Source organism: Mesoplodon mirus (assembly GCF_964341445.2).
Source record: "Mesoplodon mirus genome assembly, chromosome: 4".
Taxonomy (NCBI): domain Eukaryota; kingdom Metazoa; phylum Chordata; class Mammalia; order Artiodactyla; family Ziphiidae; genus Mesoplodon; species Mesoplodon mirus.
Window position 1 is genome coordinate 239,553 of NC_138979.1, and position 17,700 is coordinate 257,252.

The 17,700-nt window shown below is 45.6% G+C and overlaps 1 long non-coding RNA gene across 6 annotated transcripts in view; it reads left to right on the top strand.

Annotated features, from left to right (window-relative positions):
* The first annotated feature begins 5,641 nt into the window (after nucleotides 1–5,641).
* Nucleotides 5,642–17,700, top strand: part of LOC309803005 — a 69,682-nt gene continuing 57,623 nt past the window's right edge. For 5 of the 6 annotated variants that reach the window (XR_014293877.1, XR_014293878.1, XR_014293879.1 and 2 more), the window contains exon 1: nucleotides 7,033–7,124. This is a non-coding gene — a long non-coding RNA (uncharacterized lncRNA). Of the gene's footprint in view, nucleotides 5,880–7,032; nucleotides 7,125–17,700 lie in introns of those variants that run through there. The other variant, XR_014293876.1, reaches the window with a different exon arrangement.

Sequence of the window (17,700 nt, forward strand, 5' to 3'; positions counted from 1 at the left end):
ACTCACCTTCAGATGCAGGCACGGAGCTTCCCAGTCCTGAGGCCAGGCCGGGTTTCTACCCAGGTTCCCATAGTCCTAGCGTACACAGAACATGGTCAGGCCTAAATCTTCTTATAGACAACACATGGTCAGCTCTGAACATAATCAGTAGAAAGGACATGCAGAGGTCTAAATCTACCGTGTAGACAGAACTTGACCATGTTTAAACTAGCTTAGGGCTGATCTCATAGGAGGTACAGATCACACACATGGGTCTCTCATCTTTGGACACCCACATCAGGAAACTGAACAAAATCTTTGTCATTAAACATTTCAACAGGCAAAACAGAAATGTTACCAGTTTCTCTGGCCACCTGATGGTCAGGATCCATGGGTGAGCCATGAACTTCTGAGAGTGCAGCCCCGTCTGCTGCCAGGACAGACAAGAAGTGGCCTGATTCCAGCCTCCCAAGCTTCCAGAAGGAGGCGGCCGCACTGGAACCCAGGCAGGACAGTCCTGCATGGTCCGGGCCGGGAGATCCGGTCTGTCCATTCCACTGGCCAATTCCGGGCGGGGCGCTCAGGGCCGCTGAGAGCCCTGCACTCAGGTCCTGCTTCCCTGCAGCGTGTGCATGTGCATGTGCGTGTGTGTGCGTGTGCGTGTGGGTGTGTGTAGAGGGGGCGGTGGCTGACGGCTCCCATGGCTCCCGTCCCGGGCACCGCGCTGTCTTCGAGGAGAGTCACGGGGAGAGGTAGGGGCACAGAAGCTGTTGGAGAGGAGAACCCACCGCGGAGCTCCTTGCACACTGGCTCGCCCCACCTGGTGACCCGCCTGCCCATCGTGGGCCGCATGTCACCCCCCAGCCCCCACCCCCGAGGGCAGGGCACCTGCTCTTTCAAAAGGACAAGGTCTCACATGAAGGAGACCCAGTGGGGACTGTCACGCCCCCACTCCTGATGCTGACTTTGGGAGAATGAACCCCCTTGACTGGGTGATGGGACACTGTGAGGAAAGAGGCGACGGCCCCATCCAAGTCGGGGCCTGGCTGAGAGATGGGAACACAGGAGCCAAGTGCAGGGCCTGGAGGCCAGGCCAACAGGAGGGGCATCCCCAGCCTTGGCCGGCCTCTCCAACTGTGACATTGTAGCTTTAGGGGACCTGGGGCAGGTGACTGAATGTAATGGGTGTCTAAACTGGACCCTGAATGGGGCTTAAGGAAGGTGTGAAGGATGTTACTGAGACCGTGACAGTCATTGGAAGACAGACTCTGTGTCAGGACATCCTGCTCCATCCATTTAAATCCCTGAGATCTGTGACCTTTACGTGGCTACGCAGGATTGTTAGAGCAGCTGCGTGTGGATATATCTGCAAGTGGTTCCAGCAAACACACAGTTGTGCACACAGGCGGGCATAGCACACACACAAACGTATGTAGGTGCACAGCACAAATATATTCACACACTAGCATATGAACACACATGCACGCATATGCCCGTGCACACACTAACGTGAGCAAGTGCACACTAACGAACGTGTGCAAGTGCACATACCTATGCACATGCACAGCATAGGTATGCAAACAGGCACATGCACACGCATGTACATAGCACACACACAGGGAATAAAGTGAATCCATAAAGTGAGTCCGTAAAGCATTAAGTCCTGAACACAAGTGAAGCTGACATGTATTTTTCCCTTTTCTTAGCTTTGATGTTTTTCACAATAAAAAGTTTAAGGAAAAAGTTAATGGCAAATGACTTTTGATTCATAGGACTTTCTGACGTTATTCCACAAATATTATGACAGGAGAAATGAATGTAGATAGTACCTGTGTCCACTAATGGATGAATGGAGAAGAAAAACATGGTCCATCAATACAAGGGAATGTTATTCAGCCTAAAAGGGAAGGCAATTCTGACACAGGCTGCAGCAGGGATGAACCTTGAGGGCAGTAATGCTCAGTGATGTAAGCTAGACACAAACAAACAAACAGTGCTTGATCCATTCATACAAGGCCCCTAGAGCAGTCGGAAACATAGAGACAGAAAGTAGGATGGTGAGTGCCAGGGGCTGAGGGAGGGACAATGGTGACTGAGTGTTTAATGGGGACTGTTTCAATTTTGCAGGATGAAAAAATTCTGGAGGGCGATGGCGGTCAGGTTTGCACAACAGTGCGAATTACTTCTGGACCCTGAAATGGGCACTTAAAAACGGTTAAGATAGTAAAGTTTATGTTTTGTATATTGGACCACAATTTTTAAAACTTTAAAAAAAAAACAACAGGAAGTAGTCCGTGAATAACACAAGATGCACAACTTCACTAACAACTGAGGGATTAAAACCATAAGAAAACTACTGTGCACACACCTACCAGAATGGCAGACATGAAGACACAGTATCAAATATCAGCAGGATGTGGAGCAATGGAAAGCCTGGTGCGCAGCGGGGGGTGCAACCACTTCTGAAACAATCGGGCCTCAGAGAGCGAAGTCCGTGCACACAGACCCACAGTGTTCCTCCCAGCTGAACACAACCCCCCCAGCCCTGCACCAGGACACACGGACATGGACTCTGCAGCCACAGGAGCCAAACCTGAAAGAACCTGAAGACCATCACAAGCAGATGCAGAAATGAACCATGCACGCTCCTATGAAGGAATATTCCACAGCAATGGAGTACATTTTGTTTAAAGGCAGTAAAACTATAAAAAAATATTTTTTAAAAAAAACTATATTCACAAGATGAAAGAATCTATAATTCTGGCACCTAAGGATTGTCGAATGCTCCTAAAAATAGATTGTTGGGGAAACGTTTATTATAAGGAAATTAACATATTCTCTAGGAAGGACGGGGTGAATGGGCCTGCTACATTTTCTACATTGAAGACATATACAGGTTTTGATTCTACTTCTGTTAACTCAAGTGGGGCTTCATTGGATTTCTGCTACCGCGGAGATAATCAAATTCTGGGTAGGGGTCAGGAGAAAACTAGTCATAGGCGTTCTCGTGTAATAATTACTGTTGAAAGTGTAAATGATCCATTTATCAGTAAGACTGAGAATAGAATAACTGCTACATTACTTCATATGGGATTGTGTGTGCTACTGTCCCTAGGGCTCCAGTGAGTGAGTATTTTGAATGTGAAGCTCATCCAGATCTGAGGATAGAATAAATGGCTAGGTGTGATATGGCTAATATAAATAATAGGCCAACATTTATATTAATTAGTGGGTAAGATATGGGAAGAGGAATTCATGTTTTGAGAGCCAGGGTTAAGGTTAGCATTGGGGCAATAATATATAAATTGATGATGTTGATGGACATAGTGGTTCTTTAATAAGTAATTTGTATGCCTCAGCAATGGTTTGTAATCATCCATGGGGGCTGAGGATTGTTGGCCCTTTCTGGATTTTTATATAGCCTAGGATTTTCCATTTAATTAATATGAGGAATGCTATGGTGAATTAAATTGGGTCATTTGTGAAAGAATGTTGATTATAAACATATTCTTAGGACGAGGACTTGAACCAGTGCAGATAAAGGTTTCACTTTTACATAATTACCGGGCTCTGCCACCTTAACAAACATGGTTCTACAGTAGGGTATGTATAAATTAATTGAATGTAGATTATATCATCATTTAGTTTCCAGACATTTTGTAAAGTAAGCCGTAATGCTCTTGTCCTTTCCTACTGGCAGAAATCTGCAATAGACAGAAAGCAACCAGGATGACTCCAGTCTGAACTCAGATCACGTGAGACTTTGATCGTTGAACAATTAAAAGCAGTTATACCATTGAAATGTCGTGATCCAGCATCAAGGTCATAAACCATATTGCCTCTATGAACTCCAGAACACAATTACACTGTTATCCCTAGTAAAACTTGTTCTGTTGATCAGTGTTTTAGAACAGGTGATAAAGCATTTTGACTAGTTGGTCTAAATTTTGATCACTCAGAGGTGGTTGCTTCTCCAAAAAATAAATGGCACACGAGCCCAAGGCGCACCAGCTTCAGCAGTTGTGGCACACAGGCTCAGTAGTTGTAGCCCACTGGCTTAGTTGCTCTGTGGCAAGTGGGATCTTCCCAGACCAGGGATCGAACCCGTGTCCCCTGCATTGGCAGGCGAATTCTTAACCACTTCATCACCAGGGAAGTCCCAGAATCGCAGTCTCCCTTTTAGTATACCTTAAGCCCAAAGAATCCATGGAGAATTGTTACAGAAAATAAGACAAAATATTGTAAGGACTGTAACAGAAGCATATAGTACACAGTTCATATAGACACAGCCCAAGCAGTTACAAAGTATATTAAAAGGGAGGCTGCAATTTTATTTTATTATTTTTATTATTTTTTAACATCTTTATTGGAGTATAATTCCTTTACAATGATGTGTTATTTTCTGCTTTATAACAAAGTGAGTCAGTTATACATAAGCATATGTTCCCATATTTCTTCCCTCTTGCATCTCCCTCCCTCCCACCCTCCCTATCCCACCCCTCTAGGTGGTCACAAAGCACCGAGCTGGTCTCCCTGTGCTATGCGGCTGAGGGAGGCTGCAATGTTAAAAGAATAAGATAAATTATACCCACAAACTCCCAATCTTTCCTGAAACGTTGCAATCTGGAACCCTATTGTAGGAAGCAGAAGATTCCAGGAGACATTCTACAAATGAAGGACTCTAAACCCTGTGGTTGGATAAGGAATTCTGGAAGGAAGGTATCCTCACCCGAGGAGAGCAGGTTCCTATACTTGTCTAACATCACATACCTGGACAGTTCCCACTGATCTTGGTCCAGGCATTGCCTGTCCTCTTGAGAGAAAACTATGGCCATATCCTGGAATGTCAGCAGTCCCTGAAATTAAAAGTACACATACCGTGTGGCCACGGGAAGAGTTCATAATGTGACCCAAGAAGAAAAGAGCAAGTTAAGAGAACTGGTTTTAATTTAGAAGAATGTCTTCAATTACCCACTAATGTATATATATATATATATATATATATATATTTTTTTTTTTTTTTTTTTTTTTACAAAGTAAGTTTCTCTATCTTATTTCTAACTACAAGAAAAGAGTGTGGCATGTGATCCACAAAACCAGTATAGAGACTATACTTATCTGGAAAAGAAATGATAAAATGATGGTTTCAACACAGGCATATGCATTTTTGAGTGTTTTATTTATATCAAATTGGATAAAATGTGTGTATTTCTCAGACAGAAAAGACGTGTCGAGGTAGAAATGTACCTTTCAACTATTCATGTGTGCACAAGTACACTGGGGAGATTGTAAAAGTTCAGATTGTGATTCAGTAGGTCCGGTGGGCCTGAGTTCTATTTTTTTAACAAGCTCACTTTTAACTAGTGATGCCACAGTCTCTGATTCATTAACGACAATTGTGAATAGCAGAGACATAATTAGAAAGGTAAAAATTCATATTTAATTTTGAACTTAAAGTGTTTTATGGATTTTACACCTTTAATAGGATAGTAAGCACAGCAGCAACAATCATTTGTGAATATTTACTATAGACCGTGTATCTTTCTAACTTTGTAGTGTGTAGGACTCCAGGAAAAATGCCTGGGCTGCTGTCACAGTGGGCGGGGCCCTCAGGCCGGGCCGCCCCTCCAGGACCCCCGACGGGGCCCTGCGCTCCTGGCGGCTCCCTCCCCCGGCGCCTCCGTCCCTCCCAGAAGGCCTCGGGGCAGAGCGGTCCCACCCACTGCGCCCAGAACGGAGCCCGCGTTTCCGCAGAGCTGGAGCTCCCGGCTCGGGGTCTCTTCCCTCCGCCTTCACGGAACTGCCCCGGAGCCCGCGGCGAGGGCGGCCTCACTGACGCTGCCGGCTCTGGAGGGGCCCCGAAGGCCGAAGCCGCGACAGTCATGCGGACGGCGGGCCGGGTAAGTGGGCGCCGACCCTCCGCCTGGTACGGTGCCCTGGCGGCAGGGCAAGACCAGCTTCTGAGGGGCAGGGGTTCGCTGCCACCCGCCGCTGCTGTGCAGAAAGGGCGGCCCCCAGCGTCTGGTCCCGGGAACTTCGGTCCCTCCTCTCGCCCCTGCCCTCGGCCTGGCTCGCGGGGCCTGGGGGGCGTGGGGAGGGGGTCGGCCTGAGTGTCCTGAGGGGAAACGGGGCAAGGGAGGCGCAGGGCCCGGCTGCAGCGTCAGCGCGCCTCCCCCCGACTGCGGGGAAGGCGGGTAAAAACTCCTCCCGAGGCTCGCAGGCCCCTTATTCAGCGGAGTCCCTCTGCCCTCCTTCCTCCCTGAGCTAAAGGACCGGGGGGAGGGGACAGGGCAGGGCACTGGCGCAGGTAATGGGGACCATCAGCAGGTGATTGTTAACTAAGGAAAACCGGCTCTCCCAACGTGAGGAATGCAGCGCTTTTCTTTGTTTGCGGAGATGCCAGAGGCTGGGCTCCCTGAATTCCTTCCTTTCATATGCACCTCAGCGCTCTGGGCCTGCATTCTGTATTTGCATATCCTGAGATCCTCAGGGCTCGCGGCTCACGCTGGAGGGCTGCAAGGGCTAATGACTGTGATATCCTTTGTTTACTGAGATGGCAAGAAATATTCCATTTCTCACAGGCTTGAGGGGCACAGAGTGAAGAGGGTAGGAGAATCTCACTCGGCATGTACTTCGGTTTACACGTAGATAATATGTACACTTAACTGTGCTACTGGAGGTTCTCAAGTGCGATCAACTTGCACCACTGCCCTCTATGTATTAACTTCATGAATATCATAAGATAAATGCCTATAGAATTGACTTAATCCATTTAAATAGGATAATGGTCTTTAAAGGAAACATAATAGAAATATAACAACAAATCCCTTACCACTAAAGGCTGGGTCTGGAGCAACCTAAATAAATGTTCCATTGTTAAAATATTGAAAGATGTCTTCAATAGAAATATCAACAAAAATGACAAATAATGAGGGCAGCAGAATGTTGAAATGTTCTATCTTTATCATTAAAGTGGCAGAACATCATGTATTAGTAGGCACTGGGGGCAGAAGATGCCTGATTTTATACCTTTGTCATATTTGTACAGTTGTTTCAACAAGTAACTTAAAGACCAAATGGAAAAAAAGGAGGTTTGTGCCTGAGATCATGTTGATGTGAAACCAGGGATGGCCACCTTGTCCCAGGTGAGTTAAGTTTACCTGGCAGGTAGACCCCAGAGCTCCTGAGAAGCAAGGGTTGGAATTTTTCTGCTGGGTGCCCCTTAGGTTCTGTGACTTGACTGATTGTGAGTCATGTTTCGGGAAAGACCTGATCACGGGAAAAGGGTGGGGAAGAGTGATTTGGGGAGCAGCTAACAACATGCATCACGGCTCATGGCTTGAATGAATTTTAAAGAAACAGGAAAACAAATGCTTCTTATGGAATCAGAGAATGTCCAGCCGGACAATCCCAGAAAATGAGGAACACCCATCCCATTTTCCAGATGAGAAAACAGAGGCCCAGCAAGGTGAAATCCCTCACCCAAGTTGCACCCGTCTCTCCTCCCCACTACATGGTTCATGAAAGCACGACTTTTCCTGTCGTGATCACTGCTGAACCCCAAAAAGGACCAGGCATCTAGCCGCTGCTCCAAAAATTTTGGTTGACTGTAGGAACAATGCTATTTCTTTCTTTCTCACTCTTATTCAGGATTGTGCCAAGAACTCCCCAGGCTGCAATGTAATTCGATAAATGTAAATATATTAATTGAGTTTTGTTGTGATGAGGACTTAGGCTTTGGAGGTAACAGACTTGGTTCAGATCTTGGTTCTGCCACTCAATAGCTGTTTGGCTTTGGGAAAATTACTAAACCTCTCTGAGCTTTTTTCCTCCTTTGTAAAGTGGGGATAAATGTATCTGAGCCAGCAGAGCACCTGCATGAGAGATGTGCACTAAATATTGGTCTTTCTCACTCTCCCACGCCATCTCTGTGCTTCCCAGAGAAGTTGTACAGAAGGATATAGTACTTTTTTAAATTAATTAATTAATTAATTAATTTTTGGCTGTGTTGGGTCTTCGTTGCTGTGCGCGGGCTTTCTCCAGTTGCGGCGAGCGGGGGCTACTCTTTGTTGTGGTGCGCGGGCTTCTCATTGCAGTGGCTTCTCTTGCTGCGCTTGTTGTGGAACACCGGCTCTAGGCCCACGGGCTTCAGTAGTTGTGGCCTGCAGGTTCACTAGTTGTGGCGCATGGGCATAACTGCTCCGCATCATGTTAGATCTTCCCTGACCAGGGCTCGAACCCATGTCCCCTGCGTTGGCAGGCATATTCTTAACCACTGCGCCACCAGGGAAGTCCAATATAGTACTTTATAAAGAGGGGTTTTAATTGATTTCAGATAGTGTACATGTTTCTTGTAGAAAAGATTTTTCCACTATAGAAACATTAACATGCAATACCACTACAAATGCGGTATTCTATGGGTTAGATATTATCAGTAAATTTTATAAGTAATTGGGCAAAGGCCAAAGCACTAGGTACTGGGGAGTAAGAAGTCTCAAGTCTGGGGTCCCCCCACCCCAATTTCAAGAGCAGGGTGTGTTTTTCAAATCCATATTTCATCTGGTCTTTGTTTCTCATCCATCCTCTGTGTCTGCCTTTCACAAAAGGCTCAGATCCTCCACTTTCACACCCTCCCGGCTGGCTGTGCCCCAGCTCCCGTCCTGGAACCTCTGCACGCATGGGTGTGCCTGCTCTCCCTGGGCCTCACCAGCTTTGCCAGGGAGCTGCTGTACGGTGCACTGGTAGCTGTACCCCAGGGTGCCTGGACCCTTCTGGTACATGAAGTGCACCCTCATCACCATGAGTGCACGCCCATCCCCTTACCTTATATCCTGCCTCTAAGCCAGGCTTGGGGGTGACTAGTGTGCCTTCAGCTATGTGAGGTGCTGGGATCAAAGTGAAGTTCCCAACTTTTGAAGTTGCAGGCTTGAGGGGCACACAGGGATTTAAAGTCGGGTCACCTGACTTAAAGGGGGGGCTGGTTGCTTTAAAGCCAGGGCAGCTGGCTTAAACCCTGCGTCCCTCCGCTGCAGGACGAGACCAACTGTGGCGCTGCTCGGGTTTGCTCCAAGCCGGCACTGCTGTGCAGGAAGAGCTTCCGGTAGCGCCTTAGTGCGGGGGGACTTGGTCCGTTGTCTTGCCGCTGCCCTCAGAGCGGGACCACCTGCTCTTCTGGAGGAGAATCAGGGAGGGGGAAGTGCAGAGTCCCGGCTGGAGTTGCGGCACCCCTTGTCTGATGGCAGGGAAGGGGGGACGGGGCTGTGTGGTGTCCTGGGGCTGGACTCACCAGGTCGACTCAGCCTCTCAGCCTCCTAACCTCACCCCACACACCCCACAAGAGTCTCCAATAATATGTAATTGTGCCTTAGGTTCTCGGTCTTCAAACTCATACCCAGGCTCCCCGGTCCCTTGATTTAGCCAATTCCTCTGTGCTCTTTCTTCTATTAGATACAGTCCCAGAGGGAGGGGCTGGGGGATGGGACTGGAGGGACCCCGGCAGCACTGGCCTAGGCTGACTAAAGAGATCCAGGGCCTGCGCTATCACACATGTGCGAGGACCCTTAAGGCGCAATCGAGGGGGCCAGTTAGAGGCAGTCCGTGTTGCCTCAAGTGAGTATGGATCACCGTCGGGTGGGGAGCATGCTGACCCCTGAGAAGTACTGTTAGAAGGATGTGTTCCTCCCTCGGCTTCAAGGACGTGGGTGGGCTTCAGGGCTCCATTTCCCCTCCAGACCTCCAGGGCTGACTGCACCCCAGCGGCCTTGCAGACCTGGCTTCCTGTCCCAGAACTTGCCAGGCTCCAGGAAGAATCCAGACTGCAGAGATGGTGCTTGAGCGCTCCAGCTTAAGAAGTGCTGTCCCTGGGGACCCAACAGTGGAGGGAGGAAGGGTGAAGGGAGTAGGGGGGTGGGGTTGGGAGGGGTGGCTGCCCTGGGAGACGTTGAGAGAGAAATATCGCCCCCCACACCCCCTGCCCCCTGCAACTGACTGACCCACTGATGCCATAGGATCTCAGGCCCTTTTAGTCAGGGATGCCTCGGTTTCTTTACTCCTGCGTTCAAAACTATGCAAAACCAACTCTTCATCCTCTTGCTGCCTGGCCAGGACTTGTAAAGCACTGTTCTTTTGGAGCACTCATTCCCTAAACTGCAGTTTGGAGCTGTCCCAGCTATTTAAAGGTGTTCTCCTTAAACTGGGACTAAATCCTACTCTTTTGGAAAAACGCCCTGCACTTCCGAGGAGATCATGTTTTCTGCCCATTCCTTCCTTCTACTTCCCTCTTAAGAAGCCCTGTGCTCAAAGGGCTTGGTGACTTATTTTTTGCTTGATGTCAAAAAGAAACCTTCCCCATGCACCGCAAAAATCTTTCCTGGAGCATAGGTGTTTCAAAACCATGACCGTGTTTTGCAGTCAGTATACACTGGGTAGACTGCCTAGCAGTCCCTCCAAGAGCCAGAGGTGAGCGTAATCAACTTATCTGATTGGATGCCCTTCAAGTTTAGGAAGGTCCCATTCTTATGCCCCAGCAGATAAGACAGGGCCCTGGATGGCTGTGGCTGTGATTAGATAACTTCTGATGATTTTATTTCCCTTACTGAGCTGCTGCTTCTAGGTTAAATTCATTTTATTACCTGTCCTTTTTTTTTTTTTTTTTTTTTTTTTTTTTTTTTTGCGGTACGCGGGCCGCTCACTGTTGTGGTTTCTCCCGTCGTGGAGCACAGGCTCTGGACGCACAGGCTCAGCAGCCATGGCTCATGGGCCTAGCCGCTCCACGGCATGTGGGATCCTCCCGTACTGGGGCATGAACCTGTGTCCCCTGCATTGCAGGTGGACTCTCAACCACTGCACCACCAGAGAAACCCTACCTGTACATTTTTAAAGAAAGACTGAAAAAGTCACTGTAATAGGTCAGGAGTCTGAGCTCAGGGTTAATCAAAGGTACTCACAGGGAGGAAGGTGGATAAACATAGGTGCGTAAAATAGGAGGGTTGGCAAGTACAGCCAGGACGACCGGGCTCACCGTGCGCACTAATAAAGGCCAGAATCTCCTCATTTATCTCTGGTGGGAAGTTCTGATGGTTTCTCAGGATCAAACTCAAATCATATTCAAACTAGGGGGCTTCCCAGAAGGCGCTGAAGCACCGGCAGAGCCCACCTGCGCTCCCACCTTGGCACTCCAGGATCAGAGTTGGGTTTGGAGATGGGGTTGCTGTAACCCCAAGGAGGTGAGCAGAGAGGAGGAGTTGATTACCGGTCTCCTCTGACTCTCTGGCCCAAATTGCCTGGCTTCATGGTGGGGGGGGGCAGAGTTTTGCTTTGAGCAACTTATGGGGCACTTCCAGACTGGTGGGGTTGCCCAGTGGCCCGAGAGTCTGACAGGCTGGCTGCGGTGTGACTGCCCTTTGTTTCTTCAGAATCTGTTCATCAGGAGGTGCATGGTTGCGGAAGCCCATTCACCGCCCCCCCCGAGGGTGATGGCACCTTCCCTGGCTGTACCCTATGATCACCAGGTACTTGAAATGAATGCAAGGTTTTTGACTTCAAGGAAGAGCTCACATAACCCCTTCTGCCTCATAATGTGTGGGATTTACTATAATGGAAGGACATTATAAAGAACAGGTAGAAAACTCACCTGTTGGTCTCCATGTAGGAGTTTATTTTGCATGAATCTCTCCTGCATGAGTAGATAGCAGAGGTTTATTTTTGTTCCCGTGTGTGTAGTTGTGGCAGAGGACATAGGTATGGTGGTTTGAAGCCCTCAAAGAAATATTCTCAGAATTCTCAAGACTTCTCTTGATTGGAACCGAAAGAGACCTGGGAAAGGAGGAAAAGCAAAGGAGGAGGGAGAACGAATGGCTGTTTCTCAGTAAATTCACCTTCCTGGTTGATTTTTCTGTCTTCTCATTTCTTTTAATTTCTATGTATGTCTAATGGAATGATGTAGAAAGGCTGATTTTTATGCTTTAAAACATTTTACATCACAAAGAAACTAGAAGTGGCTAACAGAACTTATTCACATCAATGTTACATAGAGACTTTGATATTAAATTTGTATACTAAAATGGGTTAATCCAAATTTTCTCTTTCTTTTTGAGTGAATATTTGTAACATATTTTTGTAGATAATAATTTATCCTAGATATACAAAATTGTGAGAATGGGTGCCATTTTTCACCACTTAAATGATTTCTTTTAAATGAATAGATCGTACACTTTAAAGGCCAATGTTGTCTTACATGTTGTTTTTTAATTCCTTGATTTCCGAAACTTGTGTTTATTTAATTGATTTCTATCTAATAATCTGTCTCTCCTTTATTGTTTCTTACTTTATATTTTATTGATCTATAGTTAATTTACATTATTATATTAGTTTCAGAGGTACAACATGGTGACTCATGAATGTTTAGGTTCTTCTCCATTTATACTTATTATAAAAGAGTGGCTCTATTCCCCAGGCTATGCAGAACGTCACTGTAGGTTATTGATTTTATACGAAGTGGGTTCTTCCTCAGAACCTCCTACCACTATTTTGCTGCTCCGCCCTGTCTCTCCCTGCTGGTAACCACTAGTCTGTTCTTTAATCTGTGAGTCTGTTTCATTGTTGTTGTTGTATTCAATGTTTTAGATGCACGTGTAAGTGATAACCTACCAGGCTTGTTTCCTCTGCGGCTTATTTTACTAAGCACAATACCCTCCAAGTCCATCCATGTTCTTGCAAATAGCAACATTTCATTTTTCGCTGAAGTCATCATAAATATCATTTTTTATCCCCTAACCTACTGATGAACACTCAGTTTGACTCTATATCTTGGCTATGGCAAATAACGCTGTTATGAACATTGGTGTGCAGTTATTTTTTTTTTTAAATAGTGTTTTTGTTTTCTTCTGATATACCCAAGAGGGAAATTGCTGGATATTATGGTAGTTCTATTTTTAGTTTTTTGTGGAACCTCCATTCTTCTTTCCACTGTAGCTGCACTACTTCACATTCACATCAAGAGTTTACAAGAGTTTCCCTTTCTCCACATCCTCACTAACCTTTGTTACTTGTGACCTTTTTGATGACAGCCATTCTGACAAGACTGAGGTGATATATCTCATAGTTTTGATTTGCATTTTATTGCCGATTAGCTATGTTTAGCATCTTTGTGCATTCTGGCTGTCTATCTGTATTTTTTCCTTGGAAAAATGTCTATTTAGGTCTTCTCATTTTTTAAACAAATATTTTGGGTGCAGTTCTGATATTGAGTTGTATGTGCTGTTTCTGTAGTTTAGATATGAACCCTTGCTTGGTCATCTTTTTGGTGTTAACCTCTTATCATGTGCAAATATTGTCTCTCCTTCAGCAGGTTGTCTTTTCATTTTGTCTTTGGTTTCCTTTGCTGTGCAAAATCTTTTAAGTTTAGTGAAGTCCCATTTGTTTATTTTTGCTTTTGTTTCATTTGCCTTAGTAGACTGAACGCAAAACTGTTGCTATCATTTATGTTGAAGAATGTTCTGTATTTTCCTCTCGGGGTTTTGCGGTCCTACATTTAGGTCTTTATTCAGTTTTGCGTTAATTTTATATACGGTGTGCTAAAATACTCTAATTTTATTCTTTTCCATGTAGCTGACCAGTTTTCCTAGTACCACTTATTGAAGAGACAGTTCTTTCTCCATATTGCCTGCTTTGTCATAAATCAATTAAATATACGCGTGTGGGCTTATTTCTGGGATCTCTATTCTATTCCAGTGATCTTTGTGTCTGTTTTTGCTCCGGTCCGATGCTCTTTGATTACTGTCGCTTTGCAGTATAATCTGAAGTAAAGGTGCCTGATGCCTCCAGCTCTGTTCTTTCTCAAGATTGTTTGGCTATTTGGGGTCTTTGTGTTTCTATACAAATTTTAAAATTACTTTTTCAAGTTCTATGAAAATGCTTTGGTATTCTGATAGGGATTGCATTAAATCTGTAGATTGTCTTTGGCAGTATGGTTATTTTAACAGTATTAATTCTTCCAGTCCATGCACCTGCTATATTTTCTCATCTTTTTCTGTTGCCTTCAACTTCTTTCACCAATGGCTGATACATTTCTGAGTACATGTCTTTTACCTGCTTAGGTGTGTTTGTTCTTAGGTATCTTATTATTTTTAGTGTGATTGCATATGGTATTGTTTTCTTAATTTTTTTCTTTCTGACAGCTTTGAGTTTTGTTTTTTTCTTCTTTTTCTAATTCCTTCAGGTGTAATGTTAGGTTGTTTATTTGATATTTTTCTTGTTTCCTAAGAATAAGCTTGTATCACTATAACTTCCCCCTGTGAACTGCGTTGGCTGTGTCCCATAGATTTTGGATCACTGTGTGTTCATTTTCATTTCTCTTTGGTATTTTTAGAATCCCTCTTTAATTTCTTCACTGTTCCTTTCTTCCCCTTTTATTCATCTGTGATGTGAGGACTATCTTTAATATTATGTTTGGATTTCTTTCAGTTGTGTGTGTGTGTGTGTGTGTGTGTGTGTGATTATTTAAGTTGCTGAGCTCTTAATTTTACATGGACACTAACAACTCTGCATTGTTACCCTGCTCCCCCACAGTTACTGAATTTGACCTTATATTTTACATCTACTTGTTTTGTGTGTCCCTTAACTTCTTATTGTGAATATAGATGATTTTATTACTGTTTTCTTTCATCCTTCCTATTAGCTGTGTACATGGTTGATTTACTGCCTTTGTTGAATATTTGCCTTATCCAATGAGGTTTTTCCGTTAGTAAGTTTCCTTTTCTAATTTTTATGTTTCAGTCATGGCCTTTTCTTTTTCACTGAGAAAAGCCCCTTTAAGATTTCTCATAAAGCTGGTTTGGCGATACTGTGCTCTTTTAGTTTTGCTTCTCTGTAAAACTTTAGATCTCACCATCAAATCTGAAGGAGAGCCTTGCTGGGTAGAGTATTTTTGGTTATAAGCTTTTCCCTTTCATGACTTTAAATATACCATGCCACTCCCTTCTGGCATGCAGAGGTTATCCTGAAAAGTCAGCTGATAACTTAATGCAAGTTCGCACGTTTGTAACTTGTTGCTTTTCCTTTGCTCCTTTTAATAGTGTCTTTTTATCTTTATTTTTTTGCCATTTTAATTACAATGAGTCTTGGTGTGGTCCTCTTTGGGTTGACCCTGTTTTGGCCTTACTGTGTTTACTGGACTTGGATGTCTGTTTTCTTTCCCAGGTTATGGAAGTTTTCAGCTCTTATGTCTTCAGGTATGCTCTACACTGCTTTCTCTTTCCTTTTTGCTTCTGGGACCAGTATAATGCAAATATTAGTACACTTGATGTTTCACATGTCTGTTCAACTTTCTTCATTTCATTTTAATCTATTGTTTTACAGTTCATCTTCAGTGATTGCCAGTACTCTGTCCTTCAGTTTTCTGATTCATTCCTCTGTGTCATTTAGTCTACAGTAGTTTCCTTTTAGTGTATTTTTCATTTCAGTTATTGTATTCCTCATCTCTGTTTTGTTGTTCTTTAGTGCTCTAACTCTTTTTAAAAAAATTCTACCTTCTTGCTCTGGTCGTCCATTCTTATCCTGAGTTCTTTGATCATCTTTATAGTCATTACCTTGAACTATTTTTTGAGGAGATTGGCTACCTCCACTTCACTTAGATCTTCTTCTGAGTTCTTATCTTGTTCCTTCATTTGGATCGTGTTTCAGTGTCACCTCATTTTTCTTAACTTGCTGTTTTTATTGCTATGTATGTAGTAGGTTCGTTACATTTCCTGACCTTCTAGAAGTGGCCTTTTGTAGGAGAGGTCCTATGTGTCCCAGAAGCCCACTGTCCCCTGGTCACTAGAACTATATGTTCTAGGTGTACCCCCTATGTTGGCTACTTGGGCTCTTCTATTGTGGTGGGCTGACTACTGTGGGTGGTCTGGTAGGCTTGGCTGCCCCCAGACTGCTTGTTTGACAGACTCTGCCTTGTATGGAGGCTGTCTGTGCTGCTTGGTGAGGCTAAATCATAAGGCAGTTGGCTGCACGACTCTGTGGGACACCAAATCTAGTGCTGGTTCACTTATGGGTAGAATTGCAGTCCAGGTGATATCAGGGCTAGTGCCCAGTCACTGGGGTGATGCTGGCTACTGGGAGGAAGACACAGGTCCTGAGTTCTGGCTGCAGGGCCCAGGAGTCTCAGAGTTGGTGTTGGATCACTGTTCCTGACACAGCTATCTGCAGGGTCTGGGGTATCCCTAATCTTGTGCTGTCATTCTGATGGGCAGGGTCAAGACCCAAGTGAGTCCATGGCTGCTTCTGGCCTGCAAGTGAGTGTTCTGGTCACACAGGCTGCTGGGCTGTGGTATTCCTGGAGCTGGTGTGTGCCTGTTGGTGTATGAGGCTGATCCCACTGCTAGAGCAGATTTGCTGTTGGGTAGGTCCAAGCTCCATCCAGTCCCTGTGCAGTAATCACCTGCCGACGGTGAGACTGATTCCAAGGCCAGAGCAGGCTCACTTGTCAGAGGAGCCAAGGACTCTGGGGCTGGTGCCTCTCCACTTAGGTGTGGAGGCTGGTCCTGGGGCTTTTGGTTGCTGGGCCCATGTCCAGCGGCAGCTGTGCATTGAGAGGGTCTGAAAGCAGCCTGTTTGCTGGTGGATGGGGCTATGCCCCTGCTCAATCAGTTGCTTGGCCTGCAGCATCCTAGTACTTGTGTCTATAGTCTGGTGGAAATGGGTAGGGCTAGACCCTGAGGCTAAAAAGATAGAGGGAGGACTCTGAAATTATGCTTGCTGGTACCAGTGGCCACGAGGTAGAAGGAGCTCCCCCAAGTGGCTGCTGCCAGTGTCTATGTCCCTGAGGCTGTGCTGTAGTTGCCTCTGGACTCTCTGGGAGACTCTCCAAGATCAGGAGGTAGGTGTGACCCAGGATCCGTTCAAATGACTGCTTCTGTTCTGATTCTCGGGTCATGTGGGATTTTGTGAGCATTTTTTTTTTTTTTTTTTTTTTTTTTGCAGTATGCGGGCCTCTCACTGCTGTGGCCTCTCCCGTTGCGGAGCACAGGCTCCGGACGTGCAGGCTCAGCGGCCATGGCTCACGGGCCCAGCCGCCCCACGGCATGTGGGATCCTCCCGGAACGAGGCACGAACCCGTGTCCCCTGCATCAGCAGGTGGACTCTCAACCACTGAGCCACCAGGGAAGCCCTGTGAGCATCTTTTAAGTGTGGAATCTCTATTTCCCACAACCCTCTGGCTCTCTGGAAAATAAGCACCACTGGTCTTCAAAGCCCAACTTTCTAGGAACCCTTCTTTCCAGCACAGGGTCCCTGGGCTTGGGAGCCTGATGTTGGGTTCATACCCCTTGCCACCTGGGTGCACCTCAGAAATTGTAATTATTCTCCCATCTGTGGGCCACCCACCTGGGGGGATGGGTCTTGACTCTGTTGAGATTTTGCCCTTCCTTCCTGTCTTGCCGAGGTGCCTTCCTTATATCTTTAGCTCTAAAACATCTTTTATGGTAGGTCCCGGCCTTTTTCATCAATTGCTGTTCTGTAAACAGTTGTGACTTTGGTGTGCCCATGAGAGGCATCAAGCTCTGGGTCTTTGAATGCTACCATCTTAGACAATCTCTCCACTTCATTCTTAAATCATATGATTTAATTTTTCTTAGTATCTTATTTGACTAGCGACAGTTTAAAATTTATTATCACTCATGTTTACTTCTCCTGTTTTAAAAAAAATTGAATAGTGCATTCATTCATTTT